A 26,745-nucleotide genomic window follows, 5' to 3' on the forward strand; every position below is an offset into this window, starting at 1 on the left:
TAATCATTTTAAATTTTGTGAGACTAGATGTTCTATAGTCAGGATGGGACAAAGCTATAACTTTTTAGGTTTGCTACTAAGTTGGTATATATTGTAGATGTATGTACTGAAAAGTAACTAATAACCTGTTACTATATATGAAGTTTCTGTACCATTCTGTTTTTTTGTATCTCGGTGCACCTAAATGTCCAGAAATGATATGCAATAACTAACAATGTATAGTACCACCATCCTTGTCCATACCGTTTTTTCGTTTCTTTGTATATATGCTCTTGTTGTTAACAATATAGCCTTCGTCTTCTCTCGTTGTTGTTACCAATATACTATTCGATTGTTTGTCTTCGTCTAGTTGCTTCAGTACTTCTGATGTAATTTCTATTTATCATAAGGTATCCGCTCTCACATTTTTTGTTCCTTTTACATATTTAATTGTGATGTTCTATTTTTCCAACTTTAATCTAAATTTGGTTAACCAGCTGGACGGATCTTATCCCAAGCAGGTAAACCAATGGTCAGTGGTCGGTTTCTGTAACAGCTAAAGTCTCCATTTAGAAATGTTCCATGAATAATTTACTTCGACATTATTGTGTTTTACTGACTGCGGTACTGGTTTGTAATAGTTTTTCCACAGAGTCGCTCCTAAAGTAATAACTGAAGTAATCTGTTTTTAAAATAAACTTGTTTTCCTTAGATACATCTAGGAATTCCAACATCGAGAGAATGATTGAAATTGAAAGTGACTTTTTGGAATTCCGCTATCCATTAAAATTTTAAATTCTTGCTGGATAATTTTTACATTGGTACAGTAATTTCTTTAAACTGAATAATATATTTTCTATATTTCTTCATATTGTTTCATTTATGCAACCTGCGCCTCTGTTTGCTCTATTCACTTGATCTTCCACTTCAGTTTCAAGGTTTCCGTAGCTAGATAATGTGATGCCCAGATATTTAAACTCCATCACTTGTTCTATTATCTGACCCTTCAGCTCCAAATACCATCTTAGTAAATTTGCTCTTATAACCATGCATTTTGTCGTTTTTGGGGAAATTAACATTAATTAATAATTGGAATAAAACTCAAAATTAGACTACGTTCATCAAAATAGAGACCGTCAGAGAAAGTGATGCAGAGACTATGTAAGGAACGAAAAACTTTCAAACTAGTGAAAGTTAGAAAAACATCATACTTGGCCACATATTGAGAAATAATTAGTATCAATATGCTCAATTAATAGCGAAGGGAAAGATTAAGGGAACGAGGGTACTGACAAAGAAAGGACTAAGGCTAAAAAACATCCAACAATTGGCATGATTAAATTTTAAACAGCTAATAAAAACAGCTGAAGACAGAGAAGAGTTTGTAATTGTAGTAGCCAACGTCCATTGAGGAAAAGGCTCTTTAATGGGCAAGGTAAAACTTAAATGGCAGGTCATTTTACTCAACAATATTATAAATAACAGTTGGAATCAGCTGGATAGCCATGGGAAAACAAGGAAAACTTACCTATGATAAGATAAAATGATGATTTTAAGAAAAATATGTGATAAAAAAATATGAAATAAGATTGATGAGATTAGCAATGGAAAACGACAAGTGGTAAAGACGATGTATGATGAGAAATATCCAAAAATGTATTATGTTTATAAGGCCCCCTTTATTTTTTGCCTCCACCCTTGCTTGTCTGCGGCTGATCTTCTCCATACACGCACTCCTAAAAGGGCTTGTGCGTCACTGTTTACTGTGTCTTCCCAGCGCTTTCTTGGCTTTTCAACCGGTCTCTTTCTCTGCATTCTAGCATTCAGTGCTCTTTTTGGTAGCCTATCCTCTCTCATTCTTATCACATGTCCGGCCCATTGCAATCTTGGTATTCTAATTAAGTCTGAGAGTGGTGCTATATTATGGATTAAAATATACAAACTCGCGTATGATCTGGACTGAATTTGTATCTGAATGTTGTTATATTTTAATCTCTGCTCTTTGACATCAAAATATATTGCATTTTTTCTTTTAATTACAAAAGAAATTTAATATGTATCAAAATTTATTATATCAAACTATTTTATTGTGAATGTTAAACTTAAAAACCGTAAGTTTCAATTAACACGAACGTTCGAATAATAGATTATGACGTAATGTAAAAACGCATGTTCTAACGATAATATATAGATGATAATTTATAATAGTCAAATTCCCTGAATACACAACTGACTCACTGTATAAGATGGTCCAGACAAATGCCAATTTTTATCAAGTAAATATTTTTGTTGTAACGCATAAAATTTTTTGGATGTGTAATGTTGTTGAAGGATTAGTGAAGCATACTATCTAATATTCAGCTAAATCCACTACAAAAATATTAGTAAAGGATATATACATATAAGAAAGGTTTTTTTCTTGGAGTTATATTAATACGGGCCTTTTCTTATATTTAATATTGCTTATTATACTTATCTCACTTTTTTAAATTATTTATAATTTTTTAATAATATTATTATTTTTTTTCCTTTGAGTTATATGACTACGGGCCCTTTAAGGCTTATTCTCCGATACACCGATTTTACTAATTTATTTTACAATATCAATATATCCTATACTTAACATTCCTTATCCTACTTATCCTACTTTTTTTTTATTTATTTATTTTTTTATTATCATTAAATCCAGATTTAGCCATACGGCTCACACTCCCTCTAAGGGTAAAATTCACTTATCCCAGATACCTACAGTATCAAAAGGATTGAGCTCTGGTGAAACTCTTACCATGTTATCGACTCCTAGGTGACTTGGTGGTACGTCGGTGTATCTTCTAAAAATTTTCGCACGCATCTAGACGTCGAAAGTAGCACAGCTTTCTGCATGATCTTATATAGATGTTTATTTAGACCAGCTATTTTATGCGTTCCAGGAGGTTCTTCTGAATGACTCCAGTGGTAGAAAGAATGAAAGGTGTCGTCTGGGTACTTTCCATTCTCCATTGTCTCCTTATTTGTATTTCAAGATCTCTGTACTTTGCGATCTTTTCATTGTACTTAACACACATATTATTTTCAAGCATTTTCACATCGATTGGTGTTGTTTCTCTCGTTAGTTTATTAACTAGCACGAGATCTGGTCTATTATGTGCTACAGTTTGGTCTGTGAGCACCATGCGATACCAGTATAGCTTGTAGTTGTCATTCTCAAGCATACTCTCAGGAACGTATTGATAATATGTGAGATATTTTATTTGTAGAAGTCCTAGTTTTAAAAAGTATCTCTTGATGAAGGATCTTCCCTAATGAGTCATGCCGTTCTTTGTATTCAGTTGCAGCAAATGCCTAGTTCCAGCCCCCAGTAAGATGTTGGATGGTTTCTTGGGCTTGACATCCATATCGGAGTATCGGAGGTATTTAAGTAAGCATTGTCTGTTGCACATATTATTTAAGAAAACTTGTGTGTGTGTGTGTGTTTTCAAAAAAGAAGAAGAGGTATCTGTCTAACCCGTATTAAATGACAGTCAAAATACCTTCAATGATCCTTAATTACAAGAAATTCCCTCTTTCTTCTTAAAAGTAAAATCAGCTCTGTAGTACATTTTTAATTTAAATCTACAATTTGTGTATTGTCTTGTGTGTGATGCGTTTTTCTATGTGTTTCTCTTTTAATTGTAACTTTGTATTTCTGTCCTTTTAATACTATTTTTATCATTGACGAACTCACAAGTCTACAATTTTTACCCAATTTCTATCCAAATTACATCAAAACAAGGTTTTCATTTACTTATTTACTGGCCCAAAACCACCTCGGAAAATTTTCATGTCCCAAACACTAGCTTAGGAGCAATATTACTGAAAAATCATTTAGCAACAGGTTGTAATATATCAATAAATAAATAAGTAACAGGCATTTCAAAAATATACCTCCAGAATAAGTGTAAATAGCTTCATAAACACAACATCTCTTCTACTGTTACAAACAATAACATCTATTTAACTTTCAATCTATCACAACAACAAAAGGTAGCTCCTACACTATCTCCTCAAAATACGTCTCTCTGTCGATGTATAATAAGTTGAACATCCATATATGTACAAAACTTTAGCATAAATGAGCATTCCATACACGCCATTTTAACAACAGGAATTTGAGTACTATTTATTTTAATTTATTTTACTTTTCATTAAAATTTTCCCCCCTAAACAAACATAAGTAATAGTGGTACTTTTTACACCATACCTGATGAAGGGTTGGTGACCTGATGATGACCAGAAAACTGTAGTGATCGAAACGGATCACCGCAAGCTAAATAAATATATTGTGAGTAAGTCTGTCATTTATTTCCGCAACCTTGATAGGAAAACAATTGACGCTTCGAGATATGCTGCTGAAGGAGAATTCCTCGGATCTCATGGACAGAACACAGAACAAATCACACAATCCTTTAAGGTATTAACATTCAGACTCGACTATCCTCTATTTGACTCGCAGGGGTTTAGTTTTTGAACGTGTTGTAGAAAGAAGTAATGATAACCTTTAAAGATTTTTAATTTCGGTTGCAGAGGCAGAGGTTTCTCACCCACTCGATGGACAGATCAAATTCAGAAAGTCAGTGGCAAGCCATTCCTTGCGCAAGGCCAAGAGAGCAGCTAAGGATAGAAGCCGGTGGAAAGAGATAGTAGCTCGTGTGGTAGAAAATCACAACAGCCAGTAATTAAAAACCGACTATAAAGAAAGAATACCTAACATGTGCGTACTATTTTCTGTGTTAAGTTTAAGTTTATTTGAACTGGGGAATAGAATGACCTTTTATATGATGAAAATTTCTCATTTGAACTTCACTTTCACGTATGATTACGACTACCAGTAGATTGTTTCGCCGTATTTATGTTTAATTACGCATTTATTTAAAAAAAAATTATTAGTATGAATTTAAAAGGATGTTTATACTTAATACAATATTTGAGTTTGAATATATTATTTAGACCACCCTGTATAGATCAACCCAACACAAATGTAACCATTTTGCAGTGACTAGGTCAGTGCATTGAAGGTCCAATCTGACATTACAACTTTATTAAGAGAGATAAGTTCCCCAGCCATGTTTACATTAGCACATAAGGTAAATCAAATTTATAGACGAGAATGTACCATATTCACTAACAAACCACTTACGTAAGTAGGTACAGAGAGTTGTTTGTGCTACTTATTTCCTGATATTATTTAATATAGAGTGCAGTTCTTTAATGAGATTGATGGAAGCTCTCGAAGAAATAATAATTTAAGAATGGTCATTAATAGAGGGGGAAAATAATTACACTAGTTAAATATCGCATGGGGTTGAGTAAATAAGTTTAGATTGCTAGGTTTATTGGTAGATTTATTTAAATAAGATAGATAATATGACTATTAATTTAATATGTTTTCTTTTATCAATGCTCTGAAACTGCTTTCTTGTGGCATGTTTCAGTTAAGTATTATTTTTTTATGGGATTCTTCTTCTTCTTCTAATGGCGCTACAATTCTTTGTGAGTCTTGGCCAGCTTAACAATGTTCTTCCATTCTGTCCTGTCAGATACTTTCCTTCGCCACTGCCTGATGTTCATGGTTTTAAGATCCCTCTCTACGTCGTCTATCCATCTTTTACGGGGCCTTCCTCTTGTTCTGTTTCCTTGGGGCTTCCATCTCTGGACTACTTTTACAGCTCGATTATCTGGCATTCTTTCTACGTGACCAAGCCAGTTTAGTCTTTGTGACTTTACAAATCTGACAATATCTGCGCTCTGCATTAGTTCATCCAGCTCATGGTTCATTTTAATTCTCCACGAACCATCGCTGCATCGTGTTGGTCCAAATATCTTCCTTAGTATTTTGCGCTCAAATATTCTCAGTTGATTGTCATCACTGGTTGAGAGGGTCCACGTTTTACATCCATATGTGACCACTGGTCTAATTACTGTTTTGTAGATTCTCAGCTTAGACTCACGATTCAGGAACTTACTTTTCATTAAGTCTTTGTATGCATAAAAGCACTTATTACCGCTAAGAATCCGTGCTTGTATTTCTTGACCTAGTTAGGGAAAAGTATAGGCATATTTGTAGGTATGGTTGTCTACCTTCAGATTCTCATGTTCATTCGATTTTGTGCACTCCATATATTTTGTTTTGCTTTCATTTATATATAGACCAAACGTAACAGCTTCTCGTTTCAGTTCTATAACTTTTTCGCTTAATACCCTTTTGTTGCGGCTTATGGCAACATCATCCGCATATGCGCATATTTGCATTGATCTTGTATTAATACAGCCGTTTATATCCAGTTTTCTAACAACAGCTTCTAAAGATAGATTAAAAAGTGCTGTTGATAAGGCATCACCTTGTCTAACTCCATTTTCAATATCAAAGGCATGCGTCACATCTCCATCTATTCTCATCATAGCTTTAGAACCCTCCAGAGTCATTCGTATAAGTTTAACCAACTTATTGGGTATCTCTAACATAGATAGTTGCTTTAACATCTTTTGTCGATCTATTCCATCAAACGCCCGTTTGAAATTAATATACAAGTTGTAAATAGGTATGTTATATTCAACACATTTTTCATGTATACCTCTTAGTATATGTATTTGGCCTATAGTTGACCTCTTTGGTCTGAAGCTCGCTGTTTATAGTATAAATTTAATATGATCCTGAGGTATTTGTAGTCAATCTTCTTTGATTTCAGGACATTCATTAATTTTTCATGTCGTACTTTATCGAATGCTTTATTATAGGCAATAAAACATGCGTATATATGTTGATTGACGTCCAGGCATCTTTGTATCAGTATATTAAGTGAAAAAGAGATTCACGCGTTCCTAGGCCTTTGCGAAAACCAAATTGTGTATTATTAACGTCTATGTCTAGTTTGTAATATATTCGGTTATAGATGACTTTTAGTAGTAACTTTAGCACATGAGACATCAAGCCAATGGTGCGGTAATTGCTGCATTCTCTTTTTCTTTTTGGAGAGATAAATAAAAATCGACGTTAACCACTCTTTGAGTAATACGCCTGAACTATAAATTTGGTTCAAGAGTGTCACTAAAACATCAATGTGCTTCTCGTCTAGAATTTTTAGGATTTCTATAGAAAGCATGTCAGCTCCAGGGCTTTTCCTACTCTTCATTGTTTTTAATGCGTGTAATATTTCTTCTTTTGTAATATGTGGACCTATTTCTTCTGACGTAAGTTCTATGTGCTCCAGATCTCCTCTGTCATCATCGAACAGTTCGTCAATATATTCTGCCCATCTTTGTACTTTCTCGTCCGTCTGTGTTATAGTAGTCCTGTGTCTATTCAGAAGTGCTACAGTGGATTTTGTTTTCTTGGTCCTGCCAGTTCTTTAACTTTCTTGTGTAGGTTAAACAGATCATATTTATTTTGAAGGTGTTCGATCTCCTTGCATTTCTCTTCAAAGTATTTTTCTTTTGCCTGCTATCCCAACAATAGTTGCTCCAAATCTCCATATTTCATTTATTTGAACCGTATAGCAGGCGGTAATTTCATGTAAATAAAAAAATGCTAATTTTTAGTATTTTTAAATTCAATCCAATTGAGATATTGAAGTTATACCCTATTCCTTGACAATATAGACATATTTAACCAGTTCTTCGAAATTACAAAGTTTATTTGTCTACGGTTAATCGTAAAATACGCAGTTTGCAGACGTTAACTGCAATACAAACAAACAGGAACGTTGAACTGAATCAGTATATACTTTCAATGTCAAGTTCATTTTTCGGAAAAAGATTGTATATTCGCTTATCAATAAAAGCCTAGAAATGAAATAATATCAACACTGTTACGAAATTACTACTATATTTATTGATTTTCTAGTTAGGGCTTGAATATAATTATTAGTTTAAGAGAAATGCTCTAATCTATAAATAAAATAATATATCAGTATTCATGTACAAATATGTATATGGATTGCGTAAAAATCCATCAAGATACTCATAAAAATGATAAAAATTCACAGAGTGAACAACACAAATTAGTAACGGTACTCATATTATTATAACATTAGCCCTTTCAGTCATGCATTATGAATATGTTTACAATTTTGTACTTGTGGATGTATATATAGTATCATTTTTTTTTATAAATTTTTAGTCCCAACTAGAATTTTGTACAAAGTGTCCTTTTCGAAATACTTGAACTAAAATAGTTGTTGACATATGTATCTATACATTGTGAGTAGATATTATAAAACCATTGAAGACTTTGTCTACGCCATGTAGTCAGAAGAGTAGAGTCGATGGTAAAATGAACATGTCACACAATGAGTTTTTTATTTGAAAATATTTACAAAACTACTGATAATATAATTTGTAACAATTTGTTGCTTGTGTTTAAACATAAGTCTATGTTACATTTAGCGCATTTTATTCTCGACCATACTTTACAAACCGGAAACTTAAATCTAGAAGCGAAGTATCATGTCAGTTAAAGTACGCCGATGAATTTGAAGAATTATCCAGCATGGGAAAGGTCACTTCTTTCTTGGTACTGTTTTTTTAGCCAAAATTAAAGCTTCTGTAATATAACTACAAAAGTGCAGTAAGTCCATGATTGCTTTTTTTAAATATCCCAATTGAGTAGTTCTATTTTTATACTCTAACCATGCGTTTAGCCTGTCTAAACAACCTGGAGGGCCACTTCTTTGAGCGAATGAAAGGGTTCTATGCGGGTGTTTCTCTGCTATTTAGAAATTTACTATACAAAACTGTCCTTAAGCAAATTTTATTAAATGTTAAGAATATTTGTCGATAACATAAAGGGCAATAGTAAATTAAATATCTCTAAAAAAACCGACACATTTTCCTCTTGGTTTTTGAGTTATGAACAATTTTATGCAAACGTGTGACAGGGGACTGTTGAAGCTATCCAGTGGAGTGTTTTTATAAACAAAAATGATTATTTTTTTTTAATTTGACAGTATTTTTAAGACCCTAATTTTATGATACTCAACTCAGAAAAATATAAATAACAAAAAAACACTACTTCTGAAGTATTACAATTCACCAATTATCACCGATATTTTAGTTTGACATAATGCTTTGAAAAATTAGTACTTCTGAAGTCCCCACCCATCCATATAACGGGGGTCCTACGGCGATTGCCGCTTCCCGCATTTCAGCCTCCATATTTTCCTATCTCTCCAATCTCCCTCTTCTAAGCCTCTAGATTGCATTGTTTTTGTAATTTCTCTTCTCCAGGAATTTGGTGGTCTTCCCCTTTTCCTTTTTTCTGGTGGAACATACATTAAGGCTTTCTTTGGCCACCGCTCCTCCTCCATTCTCATCACGTCACAATACCATTGTAATTGCCTTCCTTGTATTCTATCTGAAAGAGTATCTCTAATTCCTGTACGGTTTCGTATTTCCTCATTCCTGATTCTTTCCATTCTCGATACTCGACATGACCTTCTAAGATAATCCATTTTCACAACGTCTACTTTATCTCGTTCATTCTTTGTCATCGTCCAACATTCGGCACCATATGTGGTAATTGGTTCTACAATTGCTCTGTATACGCGAAGTTTGGTATGCATCTTTATTTTATTAGACCACAGTAATGAATTCAGTATTCGTATGCATTTTTTCCCTTGGGTTATTCGGTTTTGTACATCTATTTTAACTCTGCCATCTGCTGATATGATGCTTCCTAGATATTTATACTGGTTGCAGCCTTTTATGACTGCGTTTTCAAGCCTCAGATCTGTGGTATTTGCTCCAATTTTTAAATATTCTGTTTTGCTTATGTTTACAGTAAGCCCCCATTTGGCATATCTGCAAACAACAATGTATACAGAGTTTCTTCTCCCACTTCGATGCCCATAAATCTACATTTATTTCTCCAATTCCTCAATGCTTCTTGGACGTATATTTTAAAGAGTGTCGGTGACAAACAGCATCCTTGCTTTAGGCCTTTAGTGACTTTAAATTCATTTGAGGTTCTGGTTCCAATTCTTGAAATTGGTTCTTCTGAAGTAACTAAGCAGCCGTCTCAAAAGTTCGAATAGCTATGATGATTGCCAACCTCCGCCGCGGAGATGGCACTTGAAGAAGAAGAAGTAACTAAAGTAATTAATATTAAATATACGATGCCTTCCAAAAAAGTCAGTGTTAACAAAAATGGAAAGTTTTATTTAAAAATCCTTTATAAAAGGTATATAATTAACACACTCCATCGGGCTACATCACAGAACGTTTTCGGAATTAATATTCCATCATCAGTGTTTACCTAAAAGTATATAACCATTTTAATTAAAGAAAACATAAAATTTAAAATTTTGACCAAGGTTAATACAAAATGTGGTTAATACTTACTAGCTGTACATGTTTTGAGCCACTAAATACTTGGGTAAAATCCCGTTAAATGTTGTTAAATTGAAAAAAAATTAATCTAGGTGGACTGAAGTTGGGTAAAATTTTGTGGGTACTGATAGGCAACCAACTATACACATATCTAAATTCAGTGGTGGTATCTTGGTTAGATATTTGTATAGTTGGTTGCCTATCAGTACCCATAAAATTTTACCAAACTTCAGTCCACCTACATTAATTATAAATTCCTATAAATTAACAAATTCCCCCAAAGTACGGGAGAAAAAGAACATTGGACTTTCCTTTTCAGTTCAGTTAAAATAACATAAATAACATTTTCCCTCCATAAAACATTTACTTTTTTAATCAACTCATCATTTTCAAAAAAAATGTCAATTGTTTTAATTTTCGTACATACTTTCCTGGTACTTCAGCTTTTTCTGCCAATTCCTGGTTTTCTCAAATTTAGTCAATAATAATATTCAAATTACCTTCAATTGTTACAATGTCTGACTCCCAGTCATATTCTTCAGAACCAACACTACTCAAAATTTCTATGTCGGAGCAATCATCTTCTATCAATTGTAGGACTTATTCTGCCTCCGATAATGCCTTTTTCATATTTATTATAACCCCTAAAATTATAATTGTATTTGTTTTTATATAATAAACAAAAATGGTAGTTATGCGTACTTTGTGTTAATCACAGCGTAGACAAATTTCTACGTTCTTAGAAGTCCAAAATATCAGGAAAAACTTTTTTTTACTTTGCATCAATAATACATTAGTTTTGTCTAGCAAATGAAGCACTACAAATGCAGACAAAAGCCTTTGGATATGCGTTACCCTTACCAGTACAGAAATATGCAAAAATTTTAATAATAGTTTTACACCCTTCAATTACAAACTTTATATAATTTTACTACTGTCGCCTAGAGGGCAGCACTTATTGAATAAGCAACCTGTATGAAGAAACAAACAAAAAATGACAGTCGAAACACTCAAAACCGGTGGTTTTTCTTTCTAAATATATACAAACTAATGTAGGGTTTGATGTAAACGTAATATCTACATGGTGACTGAAAGGTTTAACGAAAACAAAACCTGTTACAACGAAATGTTTGACAAACGTAGAGTTTGTATGTCGGTGTAGGAAAAGCAAAAATCAATCTAGTCCACATTCTATGATGCCTTTACCCTTGCCTTTCAAATTATTGAGTCAAAGGCTTAACTGGCTGGCCTAAATACTAGTGTTTAAGTTTATTAGCCGTAGAAGAAGTATCGAGCGAAAAATGGAGTGAGAACCTTCCATAGAGGTATTAATTCGCCAATGAACAAACGTAATTACTTTTAAAGAGGAAGAAGAAGAAGAATTTTATTAGGTTGATAGTAAAAAGGCTAGCCAAAGAAATATTTCGCAGTAATATTTCTATATAAAGTGAATTTGAAGCTTTGAATTGAAACGCGAGAGTAAATCGACTAGAACGATGGATGAGTAGTACGGTGGGAGATAAGGTCTCATTCTTGGTGAACGAATGGTAGAAAAACGGTCAATAAATGATCAAAATGTTATACTGTGTAGTTTTGTATATAGACATGTTGTTCTGAAGCCATTTTCTTATGATATTTTAATGCAATTTACTATTTTTGTTGGGAATAAGCCACTATTTTACTTTAAAATAAGTTGATTTGACGTTTCGATTTCCGCTTCGAAAATCGTTCTCAATTATATTAAAGTAGAATTGTGGCTTATTCCTAACAAAAATAGTAAATTGTATATAAACATACTGTCAAAATCAATGACTATCAGTATACTCAAATGGTCAATTAGGGTCACCTCGTAATTTGAATTTATTTTAGAAATTATCATTCTTTTTTATTTTTTTTTTCAGTTATAAGATAGTTTACTAACGCATTCTTAAAGAAAACAACGTTTCGGTCCTTCAAAGTTTATTGAAAGTAATGAAAGATATAAAGAAAGTAATAAAGATTGAAGATAGGCTTTTTGTTAAAACAAAAGAAATTTTAATACCTTCATTAGCGAGTATTTCCTCCTCTGGCAAGAATAACAGCTTGCAAACAATGAATCATCTTTTGGATCAGATTTTGAATAGCATTTTGAATTTTTGAAGCTCTTTTGAATTTCTGTGGGTCGGCACATAACTCCCTAAATGTCTTTTCATCTCATTCCGAAGATGTTCCATGGGGTTGATATCTGGACTAAAAGCAGATCAAACAAATCGTGTATTTTAAAGCTCTTTAAAATACTCAGTGTCTTAAATGAAGTTATCATACAAAAATGTTGAGTCTTTGGTAAAACATGCTCTTCTAGAACCCATGTCAGGTACCTTTGCATAGTAAATGTCCCATTCTCGATAAAGACTAACTCTGTGCGAACGTAAACCATATGCCTCTTCATGCCATAACTGACCACCAAATGAAAGTCGCTGGGCAACACATGCTAGAGCATATCTATTGTATCTACGCTATTAGAAAATCTTCCTGTTCTTCTTATTTCTTCATTCGTGATGTGATTAAGTTCACTGGATATCCGACAAGCTCTTCTTTGATAGTCCATTTCTACCACTTTCAGTGTTTTCTTCTCCTTCATCGTGAATTACCAACAGCTCTTCATCCGACTTTTCGGCCCTATTCTACTTTCTTAGGAATCTTCCGTTTCGATGTTTCTTTCTTCGCTATCATTGTCCTTGGGTATTTAAATTCTTCCCATTCTTTCATATCTCTAATCGAGACGTGTGGGTATCTTTCTTCGTCCTTTATTCTTAGATATTCCGTTTTCTGTTTCGATATTGTTGATGGTGGGTCCCCAATTTTTGTATTCTTCAGTTAATTTTCAAATCATATAATTCATCTTCTATATCGTTTGCCATAATCATTTGATCGTCTGCAAAGAAAAGATTTGTTATGTACTTGTGTCCAAGTTCTATTCCCATCACTGTGCATTTTCTCCTCCAGTTGTTTAATGCTTCCTTAATATAAATTTTGAGTAGAGCTTAAGGTAAAAAACATCCTTGCGTCAAGCGTTTTGTGACAGGAAATACGTCTGAAATTTTATTCTTCATTTTAACAGTACTTTTTGCATTTATGTACATGCTCGCAATGGCGTCCATGTATGTATTACTTAGGCCTTAGACCCTTTTAAAGGTACTGTATCATAGGCCTTCTTTAAGTTAGATGAGACTAAATGAATCAGTAAATTTCTGGCTGTTCTTTTGTCTATAATTTGTAGAAGTACAAATATACTGTCAACACAAGATATACCAGCATGTAAACCACTCTGAATAATAATTTCTAAATATAAAAAAGAATAATAATTTCTAAAATAAATTCAAATTACGGGATGACTCTAATTTTATGCTCGGAAGTAGATATTAAATATACAAAAAAATTGTGCAACCCTTGGATTCGTCTTAGTTTGATTAATCTTTTATTTAATCTCCTTTCCGTACTGCCAATCTGGCGTAGAAAAATATGACAAAACGTACGGCTAATGACCTTCATTTATATTCTGTTAGTCATTTAAAAATACATCTTACCTCACATTTATATACACGCATGTGTTCTGTATTTTATCTTTTCTATTTCGCCCAGAATTGTCAGCTCCGCATCCATAAACACCGGTTTAGTTTCCTGCAAATGAATATTTTTGCTTAAAAAAACGCTAGATCGTTGCCTATCAACACGGCAGTCTACTTGATAAAGGTCATGAAAGCCTTATCACCTCCTAGTTATCTAACAAAAATAGGGATGATTTTTATTCGCTGCCTTATCTCTGATAAGGCGGTGCTAAGTTCAGCGATTCGATTACGAAAAATCACAAAAAAATTTAGTCTTAGTGCGAGTGTGTAACGAAAAGGATTTTTTCCCATTATTGCTTCTATCTGGCAATTGTGTTGTTGGTTATTTTTTTGTAAAAAATATCTATTTCGTAGTATCTTAGGTCACACCAATCGAAACTTATCAACCAGCTGCCTTCTAAATAGTGTGTAGGTCATGATTCGCTAAATGGATACTGGGGGATAACAATGGCTTCAAAATATTTAGACAATATGGTTTTTTTACGTAGATACAAATACGAGATAATCTATTAAGATTTTGGTTATGGATATTTGCTAATATATCAGGTGAGATATTTAATTCTAATCATTATTTTAAAGATAAAATATTTTATATAGAATATTGTCTATGAATTTTCTAGATTTAGGATTTTAAAAATTGAAAAGGTCATACATATATTATATATATATATATATATATATATATATATATATATATATATATATATATATATATATATATACTCGCGATCATAAAATCCGGGTCACCTTGAAAATTTCAAGTTTCTTGAATATTTTTGCATCTGGTGCAGTAATAACCTTTTTTTTTAAGCTAATGTATTTTTTATTTGTCATCAATGTTTTTTTCGAAAGAAAGAAAAAACAGTTTTTTTATTGTTTTTAATGAAAAAGCAGAAAACAAACCAAATTGTTGGAACAGACATACGGAAGAAAAAATGAAAAATACAGAACGTGGTAAAACATCTGTGGAATTTCAATGACTAATATCGTGTATTGCCTCCACTTGCTCTAATAAAACTCTCACTAACAGATCCTTAAGCTCCTGTGCGTCGTTAGGAGGAGGTGTATGGGTTTGAATACGTTTTTTCAAATCGCTCCAGAGATATTTGATGGGATTCAGATCCGGAGATCTAGCTAGCCAGGGTAACCTCGTAATTCCAACCTTGTCCAAGTATTGCATACTGATCCTGGCAACCTGCGGTCGCACGTTGTCCTGCATAAACACTGCGTCTTCTCAAAGCCCTGTCATGGTGGGCATAACATGTTCTTCCAAAATCTCCGTAATGTACCTTCGTGCAGTTAAGGACCCATTTTCGATTAAGGGTAATTCTGTGCGGAAGTCGGAAGATACACCTCCCCAAGCCATGACTGAGCCTTCACCAAATGGCATTCTTGGAGCAATGCAAGCTTGTGAAAATCATTCACCGGTTCTCCCCCAAACTCTTACACGTCCATTGGATCCAGTTAGGCTAAAACGGGATTTATCTGAGAATAACACTTTGCTCCAATCAATAATTCCCCAATGCGCGTATTGTCGACCAAAAACTAGTCGTGCAACTTGATGCGCACGGCCAAGTAGCGGTCCTGTAGCCATTACCCGAGAAGATAGTCCAGAAGAACGAAGTCTTCTCCTGACTGTTGCAACGCTAACATTGCAATTGCGTACTTCCGGTAGGCAATTTCGATGCATAACCGCAGTTGAGGTCCATCTCGTGCCGTGGTCGTTCTTCTTCGTCCAGAGCCAGGTCGTCTGGTTAGCAAACTTGTCTTCTGAAAGCGTTGAGCCACTCGTTGAACCGCAGAAAGGCTTACTCCAACAGTTTTTGCGACTTGCCGTTGAGTGTGACCGTCTTCCACAAACGCAACAATGCGTGCTGTTTTAACAACAGTCAAGGCATTTTTGGCAAAAAATAAACAATAATAAACCTTAATAATGACACTAATAAACACTAATGGTGGCAATAATAAACGTTTGTTTGTTGCATTTGAACAGAAAGTCGAAGCACAAATAAGACATTTAAAACAAGCGGCAGTTACAGGTACCGTTCATTTTGGGAAGTGTAGAGTTTTCCGCGAAATCGGCATTATTGGAATTCTTTATTACAAAGGAAATCGCTAAGCCGAAAACAATTCTCAGAAACATGCATTAGTTTGTATTTGTGTTATTATTATTTACGATAAAGCTCGTTAAAAATGAAATAACGGCGATTTTCAAGGTGACCCGGATTTTATGATCGCGAGTGTATATATATATATATATATATATATATATATATATATTTATTAAATTGCTACATACAAGTCTTTTAAAATAATATAAGCTATTTTTTGGGTTTGAGATATACCATACTTAAATAACAATAAATATTTAATTTATTTTATGTATGATTTTGATGCTACAGCTAAAATGATGCAAATTTTAAAACAAGAAAATCAATAAAGAAATCAAACTCTGGGCATTAAAAAAATGATTGCTAATATTTTCTAGGTCCTTCTTCATTATCAATTACAGCCCGCAGTTGTCTCGGCATTGATTCGACCAACTTTCTAGTGAAATACTCTTGGGAAATTGTGTACCAAGCTTCAGTAATTTTTAATTCATTTCTACTTGATATTGAGGCACTTTTTACTTTATTTTTTAATGTCAACCACAATTTTTCAATAACATTCAAATCTGGTGACTGGGCTGGTGTTTTAATGACATTTCGGCAATTATAAAGCAACCAAGTACGAAACCGATATGACGTGTGTTTTCGATCGCTGTCGTGATAAAATCGGTAATTGTTATTAGTACCTAATTTTTGAGCACTAGCAGCGAGATGCTGCCTTAGTATATCCAAGATTGGTTCTTATTCCCTTCAATAAAATGTATGTTACCTACTCCTGCAGATGACATACACTCCCATATCATCACTTCACCTCCACCGTGCTTTTTAATATCTAAGTGCTCCTAGCAGACACAGGAAATATGCCGAAAAGATTTGGATTCCTATGACATTAACTGCCCACATCTCTCTAAAATTAGTATGGCTTAAAATTTTTACACCAGCGAGGAAGAGACTTCCAAGAAGAGCAAGTATTTTTTCTGCCGTTGTTAATTTTGCACCCTCCTGCAAAAAGATGTCCCTTTTGTACCCTCTTTGAATTGTTCTAAAAAAATATTTGTGTACGATATTACATTTTCTACCATTTCTTTGGTAAAAAGTTTAAAAAATGCACATAGTTCCTCTTTGACAATTTCTGCATCGACTAGAGGTCGCGGAATAATTTTGGGGGTCGATGCTTGGCAAATTTACTTACAATAGGATGTTTATTTCACACCATATTTCCGTCGCGTATCTTCAACGGCAACATGCCAAAGTATTTAAAGAAAGACATTTCACCAATGTGTGCTTCCAGTCATAACTTACGTCTCCGAAACACTTTCCTTAACCGAAGCTACAGCAACCAAACATAAAGTAGTCCAAAGACGAATGGAACGCTCGCTACTTGGACTGATTCTCAGAGACAGAGTTAGAAACAAAGAATTAAGAAGAAAGACAGGTGTCACAGATGTCATAGAGCTTATAACATGGCTGAAGTGAAACTGTTTGAGCCATGTGGCCATCTCCAATATGCATCTTTTGTTGTAATTTTCTTCTTTTTCCAAAATCTGTAGATTTCCAAAATCAAAAGAATGGCTATTTTCTAGAGAATATTTGGCTTGGACTGTTATGTTTAATACATTAGTATGTACACTATGTTTGTGTGCACTAATTCTTCTATGCAGGTATTGCATAGAAGGGGTGCGTCATGAGGAACTTTACATACTTCTACCATATGTAGAGTCCCTCAGGGAGCATATCATGTGGCCACTAAAAAATGTCAACTCCTCTTCTTTATTAATTAACAGGGTGATTTGTGTAATTGACCATTTATTTCATTTTACTGTAGTGTTTATACGGCTCATTTGATTTTTTTAATTTTTGCATGATACAGTACACTACTATCAAGCATTCGACTGGTATTAGCTAAACTAAAAAATTCCAGGACTGGCTTTGGAAAAATTAATTTAGGAATTCGTATTAAATATTATACCCTGTACATATTTTTTTTAAAGTGCAATAAGTGATTTTCAAACTACATAAATAGCCAATGAAAACGACATATGCGACAATGTTGTCGCACTTTTATTAAATTTTTAGTGAACGATCAAATCTTACCAAAAATAGAACAACCATAATGAAGTATCAAATTATAAGGTAATTAATTTAAACAAATGTTATAAATTTCAAACGTTTTAATTGAAATGATAAACTGAGTCACTGCACAACAAAAAACAGTAACTTCTAACAATAACGAAGAACAATTTAAAAAAAACTAAAAATATGTACATAGTTATGATAAACCCATAAATTAGAACTGGAAAAGATATAATAATGGTAACAAAATAAAAATAATTCAAAATAGATTTTCGAAATGGAACCCTGCAGCCTGTACACATTTTTGTTGCCGAATTGTTAATTGACGTATTGAATTACGGATACTCTGGGAATCGTTTCTAATAGTATTACAACAATGTATAGTTCTATCAATTAATTGTTGTTGGTTATTAATATTCACTGCATAAACTAGTTGCTTCAATCGTCCCCAAATATGGTAATCAACGGGATTAAAATCAGGGGATCTTAAAGGCCACGAAATAGGACCTGCACGTCCTATCCACCTGTAGCCATAAACATTATTGAGATGTTGTCTCACTGCCAGTAAAAAATGTGGGGGTGCTCCATCATGCTGAAAATACATCCCTCGGATAGCAACGTTTGCGTTGGCAAGCAAATTCGGCAAAATATTTTGTAGAAAGTTCAAATAGACCTGCCCTGTTAAAGGACCATCAAAAAAGTGAGGACCTACTAATTGGTTATTTATGACACCAATCCACACGTTAACCGAAAACCTTAACTGAGAACGACGTTCTCGAATAGCATGGGGATTTTCTTCTGCCCACACATGTGAATTTCGTGAATTATTTATCCCGTCTCTGGTAAATTGGGCTTCATCTGTAAATAGTGTCCTGTATAGCGTTGGTCGATTATTGTTAATCCATCTACAAAATTCCAACCTATCGATCTCATCTCCAGCATGTAGTCGCTGAACCATTTGAATGTGATATGGGTATAGATTATTTTTTTGTAAGACTCTACTTACTTTTGATTGAGTAACATTGAGTTCTCGACTTACTTGTCTAGTGCTTATTGTAGGGTTCATAGTAACGGCGTCCATAATGTCATCTTCCTGCGCTTCATCTACATGTCGCTCTGTTGTTCCACTAGGAAAAGTGCCATTTTCTCGCAAATAATTAAAAACTGACCCAAATGTTGGATGACTGGGAGTTCGACGATTAGGAAATCTCCTGCGATATTCTCTACTAGCAGCCCTACCATTCCCATTACAGAATCCATAAACAAATATTATGTCTGCATATTCTGTGGTCGAAAACTGATGTGGCATTTTGAACGAAAGTAGCAAAAGCTCTACCAAAACTAACACAATGTACTTAACGTAGATATGACAGAAGAAATATGTATTCTTGTACACATAAATAACAATTGATAATGACAATATTGACAATGGGTATAAAATATCAAGAAACGTCAAACGGTCAACGCCAACCTTCATTTTAAACTTTTTTAGATTTATTTTTATTTAGTACAGTTGATGCAATGTATTATTATTTGACATAAAATTGTAATGGTTTACAATCAACAAAAACTAACACATACAAGAGGTTTGACTTTTTAATCAATTTAATTTATTATTTATCGAAAATAATGAACCAATATGATCTATGAGTAAAAATTTAAAATTGAAAAACAATTGATTCTATCGTAGAGATAATACACAGTGACAGTAAAGATGTTAATTTTCTACGTATTAGATTATGTTATAGGAACTCATTTTAATTAAAATGTTTGAAATTTATAACATTTGTTTAAATTAATTACCTTATAATTTGATACTTCATTATGGTTGTTCTATTTTTGGTAAGATTTGATCGTTCACTAAAAATTTAATAAAAGTGCGACAATATTGTCGCATATGTCGTTTTCATTGGCTATTTATGTAGTTTGAAAATCACTTATTGCATTTTAAAAAAAATTTTATACAGGGTGTAATATTTAATACGAATCCCTAAATTAATTTTTCCAAAGCCAGTTTTGAAATTTTTTAGTTTAGCTAATACCAGTCGAATGCTTGATAGTAGTGTACTGTATCATGCAAAAATTAAAAAAATCAAATGAGCCGTATAAACACTACAGTAAAATGAAATAAATGGTCAATTACACAAATCACCCTGTTAATAAAGAAGAGGAGTTGACATTTTTTAGTGGCCTCATGATATGCTCCCTGAGGGACTCTACATATGGTAGAACTATGTAAAGTTCCTCATGACTTACCCTGTATATATATATATATATATATATATATATATATATATATATATATATATATATATATACAGGAAGCTACATAAAAAGATAAATAAAACTAGATACAATTATTAACTTTGATTGGGAAAAGGTAACAGTCATATGCCCCTATTAATTTAATGGTTCAGGATGTATTAACGTTTTATTTATTCTAAAAAAACTTGCCCTATATACATTTTTTCTCAAAATCAATTAGCCCCAGGTTAAAACGAAACCACCGACGAACTACAGAAGATAATGAATTCAACAAACAGTATCAAAAGGTGTACACCCGTTTATATAAATGATCAAAATCGTGATATTTGATAAACATTACCCATTTCAAGTGTTAAAAGTTACGTAACCATTGCAGGTGTTGGTTTGAACAATTTCAGATGGAATTTCTGGACCTATAAGCCTTCGCTAATTATGACATTTTTAAAATAGCGTGATGAACAATATTTGTCGAGCGTTCATTCTATAGGCGAAAATATTTTAACGGTTGTCGTGACTCATTCAAAACAAAAATAGATTAATTACAATATTTGCACCTGTAACAATTAATTAATTGCTTGTTTTTTGGTTACAAATTCACTTATGCTTTCTTATGGAATTTGGTTTTGTTGATTGCGTTATTTATTACTTATTTAGATAAATTTAAACAGTTTCAATTATTATTAAAAAGCTTAGGAAACTTAATGGGACAAAATAGAAAAATAAAAAAAGAATCCAAGAAATTGACTAATTACAAAATATGGATTGATAAACCTATTAAAAAACAAAACATGATTTTAAGTGGATCTGCTTATGTATACACACAAGATGAAACACTAAGGTCATTTAATGCATAATCAATGATAAGTAGATGGACCAAACCGAAATCCTACTCCTCCTTTATTTCTTCTTCTTTGTATGGATGTAGTGATAAGGTGGACAAGAAAAAATTAATCAGGCCAAAAAACCCACAAGAGATTTAACGAAACAAATGAATTTCTTCTTCTCATTGCGCCGTCTCCTTTCGAAGGTTGGCGATTAAAATGGCAATTGTAGTTTTGGAAACTGCTGCGCGAAAGATCTCTGCCGATGAGCGGTCGAAGCATCTCCTCAGGTCTTTCAGCCACGAGTTCTGGCGTCTTCCTACTGATCTTTTGCCCTGTACTTTTCCTTCCAGTATAACTTGAAGTAATTCATATCTTTCGCCTCTCAACACATGACCCAAGTTTTGCATTTTCCTCTCTTTGATTATTCTTAGTAACTCTTTTTGTTTGCATATGCGACGAAGTACCTCAACATTAGTAACTCTTTGTACCCATGGAATCCTCAACATTTGTCTGTATATATACATCTCAAAGGCATCTATTCTTTTTTCTATTTCAGAGTCCATTGTCCAACTTTCACAGCCATACTGTAAGACAGAAAAAACGTAACATGTGATCATTCGGATTCTAAGCTGTAGACTAAGGTCTGATCTTGTAAAAAATGTTTTCATGCTCACGAATGTTTTCCTTGCTTGCTCGATTCTTGATTTCTTTTTTTGGATTACACTGACTATTGATATTTGTTCCCAAATCTTTTATGGAATTTACCTGTTCTATTATTTGTCCCTTGGCATACACCTGTACGTTTATTGGTGTCTTTGAAAATACTAAAGTTTTAGTTTTGGAAACGTTTAGATGTAAACCGAACATTTCGCTGTGGTGAACTACCACATTTATTATATTTTGTAGTTCTTGTGCGTTGCTTGCTATTAAGACGGTATCATCAGCATATCTGATGTTGTCTATGTTAATTCCGTTAATCTTAATTCCGCCTTGGACCTCGTCTAATGCTTCTCTGAATATATACTCCGAATACAAATTAAATAATAGCGGTGATAAGACGCAACCCTGTCTCACTCGTAAAATGAATTTACGAGCAGAAATTAGCTTTAAATATATAACAAATGTGCATAAAAACATCCCCTTTCATTAAAGGGATAACTGACAGAACGGAATTAAAAACTGACAAATATATTTTCTTGCTTGGAGTAGGGCATAAAGGTCATAGACATGTTATATATGTCTATGACATGGAAGAGAATAGAGTATTGAATCAAAACAAGTAAAATTAGAATTAGAAAAGAAATATTAATAAGGACATTTAGTTGATAATAGAAGAGTTGAGCACCGCCTCATTTAGAAAAAATAGCGCCAAAATAGAAAAACAAAAGATAAAGTTAACAGATGAATAAAATCATTTATGTTATGAATAAAATGTCACATGTGACATTTATAACGTTACAGAGTCATGCAATTTGCTTGACTATTTCTGTCCAATTATCTCTCTCCTATGCATGTTGTTTTGCTTTGAAGAATAAGTAACCAGTCATGTCCTTTATTTGGTCAGACCATCGTGCTGGAGATCTTTCTCTGGATCTTTTGGCTGCTACTTTGCATTTAACTATTATTCGGACCACGCCTTCTCTTCTTCTAGTAGTACGAAATAAATTGATTATTTATCTGAATTATTAGTCCAAACAAAAATAATTTAGAAATGTCGAATTAATACCAACACATTAAAAGTATGTCGGAAATTAACCGAATAAAGAAATAAAGTGTTCTTCGATCTGCAGGAGATACGATGGACAACAACTGGTATCCTTGAGAAAATATGCCATGAATTAGAACTGCAATGAAAGTAAACAATGCTGGAGTGGGGTCTATAGTAAACCAGAAAATCACCAACAAGCAACGAATGTGCTACTTGTGCTTAAAAGAAAAATTATTTCATAGCAGTTTTCGAAACGAAAAAGACCGGTTCTTCAAAGACCTAGATTAATTTTACCAAGGCTGTCACACAAAAAATTATGCTTTCGCATCCACTGTAGGTAGGCATAGTCTAATAATAACATTAGCGGTAATGAATCTGATATACTCGGTTCGCTATTTCCAGTCCGAACTGTCTAGTGAATTTAGTAATTATTTTTTTGCGAAGTTAGTTACTTTTTGACAGACTAAAAGAGGCTGGAAATTACTATACAACCTAGCACATGTACTTATAGCCAATATTAATAGTAAGCAAACTAAACAGTAAATAAAATAGAACTTTGCGAATTACCGACAATCAATATTTATTTATCTGCGCCATATAATAAATCGTTATGTTAAATTATAACAACTAAAATATATTATTTAAATATTAACTACCCAAAATTTGATTGGTTTAGTATACACTTCCACTATTTAAAATAATTTTTCTTTTTTTAAAGAAAGAAGTCTGCAATAGTAGGATACTTGAGCTATTAATACTGAGAAGTAGGAATTGTTGTGTTGTAGGTTTCCGACAATAAATCTGTCAAAATATGCCCGAGCTAAGCGAATGGATTATAAACATAGCAGCGGCACTAAACATGACAGTTGCTAGCACCTATTTCGATACAAAACACGGGGCAGATGCAATGGATTATAGAAGTATATAGACGCCAACATAAACTCAGATCACTTTTTAGTCATCTTAGCCTTAAGGGCTATAATATCAAATTCCAACAAAAAAAAGATATCTATAAAAACTGAAATGTTTAAGTTATGTTGAAAGATGCAGCAGTTGCCAAATGGTACTCAGAAAACGTTAGCAATAGACTAACGAATTGATATTAAACGAAGAAGACTAAAAAGAAATGGACACGTAATGAATAACAGAATAAAAACTTGTACTTGTACCAGTAGTAAAAGATGAGATAAGAATAAAACCTTGGGCCTGGAAAAACCAGCGGTTTAATTACGAATGCAAGAATTCAACCAGAGAAAAATGTAAAACCCACTGAAAACTGCTTACAAGATGGACTAGATCTACAGTGGGGAATTAGCAGACAAACAAAAAAAAAGAATACGAAGAACCACTGCAGAAGAGTGAAGAAATTTTAACATCAAGCAAAGAGCTATTATTTTGGTAGGTGGAATATTTTAGTCAGTCACTTTATATAGAGGACAAAGAATAAAAGCTGGAGGACGAAAGAGATGAGGTAATGAAGTAATGAAAAGAATGTATAAAAAATATAGAGACATAAAATTTCTCCCTAATAAAATATTATCGAATATACTATGACATCCTATGGCACCATATGCAGGAAAATATTAGAAAATACCTGATGTCAGAGCTGGTAACTCGATAATTCATCAGAATTTAACCCTCAGACCAATTTTAGAAGAAACACTGGAATATGGCATAGATACCACATATTTATTGACTAATAGCAAGACTACGACTCGGTAAACAGAGAAGAGCTGTTTAGGGCAATCAAAGACCTAGGAATACTAAATCAGTTGGTAATGTTAACAAAAATACCCTTTTAAAATGTGTGTGCAGTGTACGGATCCAGTGAATTGTCTGGAACATAGGGAGAATCCAGGATTTACCCACCTAAAGCTGTATTACTCTATGGCTGTGAAACGTGGAAGATATCAGACCCCATAGTACTTCAATTAGAGGTTTTCATCAATAGAGTGTTACAAAACAATTCTTCGTATATTTTGGCCTAGTAGAACCTCGAATGAAAATTTATGGAGCCAAACTAGCTAAGAAAATTTTATAAAGCAAATAAGGCGAAGAATGATAGAGATGGCTGGGCCACATACTTCGTAGACTCCTAGATGACATTGTCATGACAGCGCCGGATTAGAATAGATACAAATGTAGAAGATAGCAAGGACCACACTAACAAGGACACCTTTCACTTCGATACAATTATTTATAATACATGAATAGCTTTTGTAACGGCAAACCCATCGACTCTTTAAATATTTGTTTCTTATTACCAAAAGTTTTTGAATATTCATTAAACTATGATGGTTACTAGTTTTAGTATAATGAAGTTTAGGGGCTATATGATATATGATTCTGAAATCTCGTTTCTCGAGCCCATCAATCTATCCTAGGATTGATGTGTTCAAACCATCATCACTCCCGCGGTCCCTAAGAATCGGCCAAAAGCCTAGTGACTACTAAAGAGGTAGTGGGAAATGAGAAACACCCAGGACTTTCCAGAGATACGCATGAATTTGAGTAACTACAGATGAATTCCTTTTGAATATTATTATTTTATATTCTGTGAGGACAACGATTTACTTTAATTACTATCAAGAATATTCCTTTTGCAATGAAGAAGCTATCTATATAGCTTTTACTAAGTTCAAGATATTTCCTATCATGTAGCTTAGCTTTTTCATCATTTGTAATTATGATCATGGTTGTTAACTATCTTCACTTCGCCTTAATATGTTAGAATCGACTGAAAACTTCTTTTACCAGTGGAATTTAACAAACAATCGCAGATTTGAATTATTCCTAAGTTATTTAGTTAACTTGGTTTTCTTGCACTAAAAATTTATAGTTCAAACTTTGTATTTAATTATAAGCATTACTTAAAAGAAATATAAAATAAAAATGATCTCTTTAAACTGCACAAAATTTTTTATTTGTGTATTAGATTATAGATCTCATTGTGTCATTCAATGAGTTCATTCCGCTGATTCAGCTAAAAAAATCGTTTATCACTTGTACTCAATAAATATTATTTAATCAATTTTAAATAACATTCATTAAAGTGCCAGGCTCGTCAAATGACCAACTCATATCTCAATTAATAATTTTTATTAAGACGCAATTAAACAAAATGTCCGAGATAAAAAATTCCGCCATTGGGGCTCTTGAAAAATGTAAACAATTGATGGACATTCAATATAATTTTATATTCTATGAAATAAAATTCCATTTGGAATTTTATTACTATGTAAATAGAATTGCAACAGCAAACTTTAATGGAAGGTCTTCTCTATTAACAACAATATGTCTTAGTTATTTGACGCTGGGGGAAAACTAAGGAGCAGGCAGGGTTAAAAAAATTCAATTAACTTTTTATTGTATCAATTGCTTAAATCCTCTTTTCCTAAACTCTATTACTTACTTTCGATGGCTGTACAACCCTAAGAATTTTAGCCACCATGCATATGCCTCGCTTCGTTTGGAGACCATTATAGCTCTTTCCAATTGTGCAGATATACTGAGCTCCTAGAGCTGCCTTGTTGATGTTTTCAACCAGTCTTTGTTGCGGACAATCCAGTGTGGGGCTTTCTAACTGGCATCGATACAGCTTTAGTTCTGGTATTTATCTCCCTACTACTTCTCAGATCATGACTGATTCATGCAAGTCTCCTAGATCTGACTATGCTTGTTATTGGGAGTTGTTTAGGATGGTTTCTTATTTCTGCGTTTGAGCGAATCTTTCAATTCATTTTACGATCTTTCTTGGGCCCAAGAATCTTTCTTAATATTTTGTTTTCAAAGGTAAGGATGTGTTGTTATTCTTTTAG

At 33.2% G+C, this 26,745-nt stretch overlaps 1 protein-coding gene and 1 long non-coding RNA gene across 3 annotated transcripts in view; one reads left to right on the forward strand and one right to left on the reverse strand.

Moving 5' to 3' along the window:
• LOC140437423 (uncharacterized) overlaps positions 1-14,045 on the reverse strand; it is a 116,863-nt gene extending 102,818 nt beyond the window's left edge. Inside the window, exons 1-2 of the long non-coding RNA XR_011950376.1 lie at positions 13,908-14,045; positions 10,842-10,985 (exon numbers count right to left, since the gene is read on the reverse strand). This is a non-coding gene — a long non-coding RNA (uncharacterized lncRNA). The remainder of the gene's footprint in view (positions 1-10,841; positions 10,986-13,907) is intronic.
• A 170-nt stretch (positions 14,046-14,215) lies between these two features.
• The window catches only part of dati (zinc finger protein datilografo), a 340,370-nt gene continuing 327,840 nt past the window's right edge, over positions 14,216-26,745 (forward strand). For both annotated transcript variants that reach the window (XM_072526946.1, XM_072526947.1), the window contains exon 1: positions 14,216-14,495. The gene's annotated coding sequence lies outside the window, so the exon portion shown is untranslated. The remainder of the gene's footprint in view (positions 14,496-26,745) is intronic.

This window comes from Diabrotica undecimpunctata, chromosome 3 (genome assembly GCF_040954645.1).
Source record: "Diabrotica undecimpunctata isolate CICGRU chromosome 3, icDiaUnde3, whole genome shotgun sequence".
Lineage (NCBI taxonomy): Eukaryota > Metazoa > Arthropoda > Insecta > Coleoptera > Chrysomelidae > Diabrotica > Diabrotica undecimpunctata.